This window comes from Chenopodium album, chromosome 4 (genome assembly GCF_948465745.1).
Source record: "Chenopodium album chromosome 4, dcCheAlbu1.1, whole genome shotgun sequence".
NCBI lineage: Eukaryota > Viridiplantae > Streptophyta > Magnoliopsida > Caryophyllales > Amaranthaceae > Chenopodium > Chenopodium album.
Genome location: NC_137837.1, coordinates 52,721,042 through 52,729,860, shown reverse-complemented (window position 1 = coordinate 52,729,860; position 8,819 = coordinate 52,721,042). Strand labels below are relative to the sequence as shown.

General features: G+C 39.9%; 1 non-coding gene across 1 annotated transcript; it reads left to right on the top strand.

Moving 5' to 3' along the window:
* The first annotated feature begins 2,316 nt into the window (after positions 1 to 2,316).
* Positions 2,317 to 2,422, top strand: LOC145629717 (small nucleolar RNA R71). The gene has a single exon (XR_014111871.1). It is a non-coding gene; the product is annotated as a small nucleolar RNA R71 (small nucleolar RNA).
* Positions 2,423 to 8,819: the final 6,397 nt, after the last annotated feature.

Below are 8,819 nucleotides of genomic sequence, written 5' to 3'. Positions count from 1 at the left end.
TACAATCACAGGGAAAGACTCATCGGGACCAAGAAATGCATACCTCAAGCCCAAAGGTAGAGGTTTTAAGCCTACCTTTAGTGCTCCCTTACCATTGGGGCTCTCTTCTCTTTCTTCAACTTGAAAGAGGTCATGAATGTAAGGAGCCTCTTCTTCCATGCTCGCGCCCTGCACTCCTTCTTGCTTTCCTCAAGCAAATCTTCATAGAATTGTATGTCTTCTTTGTGAGTACCTATCTTTGATTCATTCAACAACACACTTTCTAGAGGATCATTAGTAGCATGCAAGTGGGAGCGAGAAAATTCATTAAGAACGGTATCAAGAACATCTATCCTAAAGCTTTCACCACTTGAGGAGGGTTGTTGCATGACATTATTCAAATCAAACTCAATAAAATCATTGTCAATCTTCAAGGATATCTTCCCCTCCTTCACATCGATGATAGCTCTAGAAGTAGCTAGAAATGGCCTACCCAAAATTATAGGAATCCTCTCATCCTCATCTATCTCTAGCACATAGAAATCCACGGGGAATGTGAACTTTCCTACCCTAAGGGGAATGTCCTCAACTTTTCCTATGGGGAACTTAACGCAACGGTCCGCTAGTTGGAGAGTAATGTTAGTGGGGGAAAGGGTTCCTACACTAAGCTTTTGGTAGACGGAATAGGGCATGAGACTCACACTTGCTCCTAAATCACACAAGGCTTTATCAAATTCAATGCCATTGATAGAACAAGGGATGAAAAAGTTACCCGGATCTTTCAATTTGGTAGGAAGTTTGTTGGAAAGAATTGCACTACAATTGGCGGTCAAACTCACCGTCTCACACTCCCTTCTCCCACTCAAAAGGTCTTTCAAAAATTTTGAATAGTGGGGCATTTGCTTCATAGCATCAACAAAAGGGACAGAAATATGCAAATTCTTAATGACTTCCAAAAACTTCCCAAATTGGGCATCAAGTTTAGCTCTCAAAAATCGTTGTGGAAAGGGTGGCTTCTCCTCTCTAGGTAGGCGATTTAGGGGCAGGGGAGTGGCTTCTTTTTCCTTGGGAACCTCAACATTTTTTTCCTTTTCAACACTCAATGGCTCATTGGGTTTTTCACCCTCATTCTCTAACTCCACCTCTTCTTGGGGTTCTTCCTCAATTAAAGGGTCACTCCCTACTACCTTCCCACTCCTAGTTGTCACGGCATACAAAGGTTTTGGGTTGACTCCTTGACTTGGGATGTGAGAAGAAGAAGAAGAAGAAGAAAAAGAAGAAGAAGGGGATGAATTAGATGCAAGTTGAGCAATTTGGGTCTCAAGCATTTTCATATGAGCATTGGTTTGTTTTTGGGCCTCTTCATGTTTCTTTTGATCCTCCTCACGCATTTTCAATAGAGCATCTAATTTAGCCATCACGGGATCAATTGGTGGGGCTTCAAGTTGAAGAGGTTGTTGAGGTGGAGGAAGTTGGGGTTGATGGAAGCCCGGAGGCCTATTAGTTTGGGCATAGTTAGAAACAAATTGGCCCCTATTGCCTCCGGTGCCCTGGTTAGGAACATTGCTTTGGTGATTATTTCCCATGTTACCTTGGTCACCAAAATTTTGATTTTGATGGTCATGGTATCGGGAATTAGGTTGTTGGTTTTGATTACCATACCCCCTTTGGTTAGGGTAGCCTCTTCCATTGAAATTGGAAGGGCCTCCCCCACCATGGTATTGGTTTTCATAACCACCACCACTTTGGTTCCAACCACGGTTTCCACCTTGATTCCAATTCCCCATTTGATTGGAGTTTGGCCTCAAGTTTCCTACATTTCCCATTCTAGGAGCAAAATTCATAGCATTGACATTTTCCATATTATCATCATGTTCATGGGAAGGGGGTTGAACTTCACAAGCATATACACAATGAGAGGTATCATGATCATAGGTTTCACAATTAGAGCAAAACATGCATCCTTGGGGCATTGTATTGTAAGAAGAGGAGGAGGAAGTACCCATACCATTGCCTCCCTTGGTTAAAGGGGAGGTATTACCATGAGGGTTGGACCTTTCTTTCATCAATTCATCCATTTGCTTGGTCATTTTGGAGATTTGGGTAGAAAGGTTGTTGATTGCGTTGGCTTGCTCCAATGCATAAACACCCTTACTAGAAATAGCATCCCTTTCTCCTTCGTACCAATCATCATAGTGTTTTGCGGCCTCCTCTATAATACACTCCACTTCATGCTCTCCTTTGTTCATGATTGGACCGCCGGCCGCGGCGTCTAGGCTTGTCCTTCCTTGAGGTGTGATACCTCCATAGAAAGTGTGAATGAGTTGATACTTGGGTATCCCATGGTGTGGGCATTGACGTTGAAGCTCTTTGTATCGTTCCCATGCCGCACTTAGAGACTCACCACTCTTCTGGAAAAAACCTTGAATCAAAGACGAAGCCTCGGCGGTCTTCCTATGGTTATAAAACCTCCTCAAGAAAGCCGTAGTCACTTGGTCCCATGTTGTGAGAGAATTAGGGGGCACCTCCTTCTCTAGCCATTCTAGACCTCTCCCAATTAGCGAAAATGGAAACATTTTGAGGCGAATATATTCTTGAGTCACTCTATTGGCCTTTATTGTGTCACAATATTTCTCAAAATCTTTTAGGTGCTCATGAGGACTCTCAAACTTTCCACCCAAGAATTGTTTCCTCTCAATCAAAGCAATCAAATTAGGCTTGATCTCGAAATTGTTGGCTTGAGTAGTAGGAGTTAGGATCCCACTTTGCGCTCTAAAAGCTTCGGGGGCCCCAAGACGACTCAAAGGTGTATTCTCTCCCATTTTAGAACCTTCTTCACTCTCGAACTTATAGTTTGAGAAAGGGTTGATTTCCGAACTTGAAGATGAGTTAGGGCTATCTAATTCTTCACTTGAGGGTGAAGAGGGTGAAGTATCTTCTAAGTCTCTTACTCCTCTGGTTGGAGTGTGGGAATTTCTACTCCTTGCTCTTGTTTCTCTTCGAAGTAGGGACAAAGACCTCTCTAGCTCTGGATCGATGGGAATAAAAGATCTTGAGCGGGTTCGTCCTCTGTTCATACAACAAAACTAAGAAGAACGTAAGCACTGACAAGTAACAAAAGTAGCAAACACTAACAAATAAAAGATGAGATAGTCTCAAACAAGCAATGAAATAGCAATGGAAGCCGTCTCCCCGGCAACGGCACCAATTTAACAAGGAAATAATCGTGTCGTTGAGCGACTACACCTAAATCAAATGAATTTATAACGCTCTACTGACCTAATACAAGTATAGGGTAAATAGAGGGGTCGAACCACAGGGAGAAATGCTTAAGCACCGTATTCATTACCTAGGGTCTAAGCTATCTCGGAACAAGAAGTGTGAATAACTAAGAGATTAAACTAAGAACGAAATGGATTAAAATTAATATAACTAGGCACCAAGGGAAATGGGTAGGTGAAGATGACGCTTGATCATGCAATGACAAAGTAGCAAATCAATGGTAAACTAAACATGCTTGAATACCGAAGTAAGGCCCAATCTAACCGCCTTCCGGGGTTAATCGGTTTCTCCTAACATAGCCTCTATGTTTCCACACTAGAACCATATATTAGAAGGTGCAAACAAATAATTATCGATAGTAATGAATCTCAACTAAGTCAACTTCCGTTACTTGTTAGCAAAGACTCATCTTTGATCAACTAACAATGTGCACTTGCAAGAAGACCAAAGAATATCAAGCATGCAAAGACTTTAATCACCATTAACATAACCCCAACATCATAAGCATGAACAATTAGCAACTACACCATCCCCACACCCTTGGCTAGGTGACTACTCACAAATCATATTGAAAACAATATCAATCATCAAATCAATAAGCATCAACATGATTAATAAGCAAAGAAGAAAAATCAAAGCAAATAAGCAAAATAAAAAACAAAGGTAAAGAGAAAGAGTAAGAGATTGCTCATTAATTGAAGATGAAGGTCTACAAAGGATTGAACAAACTCCTTCTTCAAAATCCAAGTTCATCAATGAAGAAAACCACACTTTCTCTCTCTACCAATGAAGACTAATAGTGTTTCTCTCTCTAGATTAAGCTAAAATGTAGAAAAATTAAAACTAAGTTATTTTAATCTCTCAAAACGTTCTAAGATGGGACTTATATAGTCCGTACAGAGCCAGCTGATAAAAGGAGAGGTCCGACCGAACAATGGGAAGGTTCGGCCGGACTACAGGGTAGGTTCGGTCGGACTACAGGGTAGGTTCGGCCGGACTACAAGGTAGGTTCGGCCAAACCATGGGTAGGTTCGGTCGAACCTCCCTGATCCTGGTCTGGTCGAACTTCTTGGGTTCGGCCACTCCTGCAAAATCGCCAAATTGCATCTTGTCCCTGCCTCGACGTTCGGCCGAACCACTGAGCAGGTTCGGCCACACCTTGGTTCGGCCACACCTTCAGGAGGTTCGGCCGAACCTCTTCTACTCATACTTCCTCCAGCTTCCCTTGAGCTTAGCTTCCTCCTCTTGAAAATCCCGATGGTTCCTACAAAGAATAAGCATGAAAATCACAATAAAAACAAAGCGAGAAGACTAAGAAAAGGGAAGATAAAGGAGAAAGAAAAGAGGAAGCAAAACTAAGTAAAAATGCTTAGAAAAAGGGCCAAACAAGTGCAAATGAGAGGAGAATCCTTAGAGAAAAAGGATAAAAGAGTGGCATAAATGCCACTCATCATATACTTATCTGTGGAGGCAAGGGATACAATATCCCTCTAACTTTGGTAGACAATGGATCAGCTATAAACGTATGCCCATTACGAACGGCAAAATACTTGGGCCTAAATCAAGAAAAAGATTTCCAATCAACAAAGCAAAGCATTAGGGCCTATGACAATTCGACAAGATCGGTGTGTGGAACTGTTAAGCTACCAATTACCACTGGCCCAATTCTAAAGATGGTTGAATTCCATGTTATGGACATAAACCTGCATTCAACCTTTTACTTATACGTCCTTAGATACATGAGCTTGGTGCAATACCATCCTTACTTCATCAAATGATTAGGTTGACCTATCAAGGGCTTTCTATGACTATACATGCTTCTTCACTCAAAATAGCAATAAATGATCAATCACTCTTAGAAATAAACCATGATAATGATGAAGAGGACATGTGGGGATTCTCCATGGAGCCAATCTTCACAATTGAAATGGAAGAAGACTTTGAAGAACCATTCAAGCTTGATCCATATTCCACTCGGATAGTAAACAACATCTTACTCAAGAGTAGTTACTTTCCTAGGATGCCTTTGGGAATAGGAATGAAGAAATCTCTCTTACTTCCTATCCCAAAGAAAAGCTTCTCATTTGGATTGGGATATAAACCAACCAAAGAAGAATTGGAGTCTCACGATGCAAAAAAAAAAAAAAAAAAGCACGTAGAGACAATAATAAGAAAGGGACAATCACCTTACTCCCATCCTATCAACAAACCCTTAATGGGCAATTCATTAGGGAGGGAGAAGATTACCCATGCTACGACTTTCCAGTATCCTTAGTTCTGGAAGGAATCAAAAAGCCTGGACTTGAAATATTTCATGATTGCTACTTCTTGGATGACGATCTTAGTATCGTTAAATCAAAACACCTAATTCCAGGGTGCTATGATGGGCAAGCATTTAACTTGCTATTTGGACTAGAGCAAAATCATGTTGCTACAATCACCAATCAAAACGCCATTCAAGATGAAGCTTTTGACCCAACCTCATCGATCACCCTTTCAAACGAAACTTTTGAGCATGGATGGAGGAAATCTTTCAAGTGGACCAATCACAAAGGCGATAAGCTGAAAGTCATCACAGGCGAACGGATGATGTTTGAAGAATCGGACGATGAATCTATTATAGACTCTAGGGAAGCTGAAAATCTATGCCTTGTGGCCATTACTGAGTCTTTATTTTCTAGTTCTAAGGACGAAGATCCCAAAAAGGATTCTTCTCTTGATGTACTCTCTTTTGATTTTAATAATATGAGCTCTATTTCCGAGTATATGCCTTCTCTTGAATCTTTCGAATGCTATAAAAATCAATCTAATAAAGATGATAACATTAATAAATTGGTTGAACTAATGAATGAACGAGAACAAAAGAACCCTATCTTTGAAGAAACTGAAATAGTTAATATAGGAACTAACGAAAATAAAAAAGAAGTCAAAATTGGCTTTACTCTATATCCGGAAGAGCGATCGACCCTCATATTGACGCTCAAAGAATTTGAAGACGTGTTTGCTTGGTCATACAAGGACATGCCTGGAATAGATAGGGAAATTGCGGAACATACCATTCCCTTGAACCCTACCTCTAAACCAGTAAAACAAAAACATCGACGATTAAAACCTGATGTTGCATTAAAAATAAAAGAAGAAGTACAAAAACAGTTGGACGCCGGTAATTCGCGTATGTAATTACCTAGAATGGGTAGCGAACATTGTTCAAGTCCTTAAAAAGGATGGACGAGTTTGCATGTGTGTCGACTTTAGGGATCTTAATAAAGCTAGCCCTAAAGACGATTTTTCTCTACCACATATTGATATATTGTTATATAACACGGCAGAACATGCGATATTATTCTTTATGGATGGATACGCAGGTTACAACCAAATTTTAATGGCAAAAGAAGATGAAGAAAAGACATGCTTTATTACCCCTTGGGGTACGTATTGCTACACAATCATATCATTCGGTTTAAAAAATGCAGGAGCTACGTACCAAAGAACGGCTACGACTCTCTTGCATGATATGATGCATAAAGAAATAAAAGTATATGTGGATGATTTGATCGTAAAGTCCAAAGATATAATGGGACATTGTAGACACCTAAAAATGTCTCCCCAAAACCAAACCCAATGATAAATAACCTTTCACCGCCACTATTGGTCGGGTTTAGTATTTAATCCCGAGAGTGCTTAAAAACTCGTATCTTATTAAATTCTTGTTTTTGAAAGGTCTATGAATCAGTCTTGGTGTTTGGTAAAAGCATAGTTTTAATTTGTTAATTAATTTTAAGCCCAAACCTTTTTATTTTATTATTATTATTTTTTGGCCCAAATATTTTATTTATTTTTATTATTTTCTTATTTTAGCCCGAATAATAAAAGTCAGAAAAAAAGCCCGAAATTAGCAATCGGCACTTAAAAAGCCGAAAGAAATTAGGGTTAAAAATGAATTTAGACGGAAAAGTGGACTGGAACTGACCGTGTCACGGTCAAGCTTGACCGTGTCACGGGAACTCTTCCCGTCTGACGGTAGGACTTCCTGTGACACGGGAGGTCTGCCGTGACAGGGGAAGTTCCGTGTCCTTTCCGCGTAAACCCTTAACGCGTTTTTCGTTCCGTTTTCTAAAAATTTCCCGCGACACTCCAAAACTGACCGTGTCACGGGAACTTGTACCGTCTGACGGTACAGTCTAACCGTGTCACGGTACAGTCTGACCTTGTCACGGAATGCATTTTTAGGGTTTTTATCATTTTAGGGTTCCGTGTGCTCCCTCAGCACATTTCCCTATAAATACCCCCTCATTTCTGATGTACGGGGGGGGGGGGGAATTCGATTATTCTGATTTTTTCTCTCTTCTATGCTCTTAACGTAAACACTAGCCTACCCTTTTCACTTCAAAAATTCCTTCTTCAAGCACTCAAAGGAGTCCATATTTTACTCGAGGTTCTGTCCTTAAGCCAAGGCGTGAAAGGTAGAATCGTTTGAGGGTTTGGCCCCAAAATCAACCTTACTTTATTTAATTTAATTTAGTTATTGTTTTGTTATTTCCTTGAAGTTACTAACTCGTTTATTATTTTGTAGTTGCAAACAAACAGATTCAAAGTAAGGATCATTCTCTTTTTATTATTATTATTATTTTTTCTAACGATTTTTATGTTGTTGGAATTATGATTAAATTGGTTTTTTTTTTTTATGTTGATATTGATTCTATTATTTATTTTGATCACCATATTGCATGTTAAAGGGAATATGTAATTGAAAATCACGCCTAATAAGATAATTTGGACAACCGGTTTAGGTTCCTTTTTAATCTTGTTGTTTAATCAAGTGATCACCAAATTTTTAGAATTATGTGTGTATTGATTTTAAACCAATTTAGTTAAATAATAGTTTGGAGCGAATTGAATTATTGTTTGTATGCCTTTGAGATCACAGGAATGCTTTTCACTATAAGAATCGAGTAGAGGCCAATACGGGCGAATGTGACTCCATGACTCACTTCGTACCATCATCCCCGATCCTCCTTTCGTGGTTCCGAACCATATGGAGTTAGTAATCTCATGGATTATGAATGGGGTGTAACCTTCACGGGTCAATCGTTGTTGCCTATCGTTGTCCCTTATCGTGGTTGCCTTTGTATGATCCGTGAACGATTTACAAGTTCCTTAAAAACTTGTTGGCGGCTCCCTACTTTATCTGTCCCTAATCGTAATGTCAATTCCCACTTCCTATGAGTGCCAAGTATATTCACAACATGCTTTAACGTAGGCGCACTTCGAGCGACGCCTACAATTTGGCGACTCCACTGGGGAGGATTCTTAATTATTTATCGATTTGAGTGATCGGTATTTAATTAAGATGAGTGGATGAGACTTGAAAGATTCTTGAAAAAAAATTCCTGTGATTAATTTGGCATTTTTGCATCTACATAGACGTTTTAACATCGCATTCAGGTCTGTACCGTAGAAAAATTGGATAACTTGGTTGCGCGCCAAAGCAAATAGGGCACCAGTCAGATTTTCTGACTGTCGTGTCACGGCAGAGTCTGCCGTGTCACGGTACAGTG